The sequence below is a fragment of the Antrostomus carolinensis genome, unplaced genomic scaffold, assembly GCF_000700745.2.
Source record: "Antrostomus carolinensis isolate BGI_N321 unplaced genomic scaffold, ASM70074v2 scaffold2292, whole genome shotgun sequence".
Classification (NCBI taxonomy): Eukaryota; Metazoa; Chordata; class Aves; order Caprimulgiformes; family Caprimulgidae; genus Antrostomus; species Antrostomus carolinensis.
This window is the reverse complement of record NW_010298733.1, coordinates 15,147-16,270: the sequence shown is the minus strand read 5'-3', so window position 1 is coordinate 16,270 and position 1,124 is coordinate 15,147.

The following is a 1,124-nucleotide window of genomic DNA, read 5'->3' as shown; positions in this document are numbered from 1 at the left end:
GCCATAAAAGGATGGAAAGCAACAGCCACTATCTGCCCTTCAAGAGCTTCACCTTTGGAAAGCCAGGCCAGGGCTCTGAGCTTCGCTTGTTAAACACCCTTCACCTTTTCCCAGTGACTGTGCAGCCCGTACGCGAGGTCACCCACCCCAGAGAGGAGGTTTCCACCCGTGGGGCTGCATTTAAAGGTCAGTGGCACAGACTGCAGCTGAGGGCTGCCCAACCTTTAAGAACGGGGCCACAGGAGATAACACAGCCAGAGCACAGGCATGAGAGGGGAACATGCACCGTCAGCTTTGTGCAGCCGCTGGTTTTGGAGATATAAAGGGTCTGGATGCCAGTGGTCACTGGTCATTACTGGGAATAGTGGTGTGGGATGAGGGCAGCTCTGATTTGAGCTGATGGGATTTTCATCAGCGATTCCCACATTTCATTTGAACAGGAGTTGGATGAGTTTGTGTGGGACCTGCCAGAGCGTGGAGCTGCTGGGGAGACTGGTCCTGCCTCCCAGTCCTGCTGGTGGGGAGGCCAACAGCAGCACAACAGCCCAGAGCCACCAGCTGGGAGGGTTTTATACATTCAATTAACCACCACAGCCAGAAATAATGAAATCACTCTGAAGCAATTAAGCTGGAGGAATGCAGGCTGGGGGGGGGGTATTTAAAAAGCAACTGCACTAAAAATGTCGAAAGGCACCCACTGCATTTGTCACAACTTGGAGTTAAAACTTCGTTTTCCCTCAAACTGCACATTAACCTCCATAGTTTGAGCCACCATTCAACCATTCTTCTCCCACTATGTCAATGATTGATTTTCACATTCATTTACAATTTTGCTGACTTTCTTTTCTTTGCCAACCACCTTTTGCAACTGCCTTATGGGTGTACCTGACCTCTGGCAGCTCATCTTTGGGAAGGGATCTCCCTCCTTGAGAAAGATTTCCCACTGGGGGTTTCTGGCTCAGGCTGGGGTTTTGGTAATGATGTATGGTGTATGTATGGATCAGTGGAGCATACGTGTCTGCATTTGCCTCAGCGTCCTCAGCCTCAAGAGGTTGATTGAACTTGGAATACAATGGCAATTTGAAAATAGAGTCATCACTGGTAAAAGGCACAAGTACCCTGGC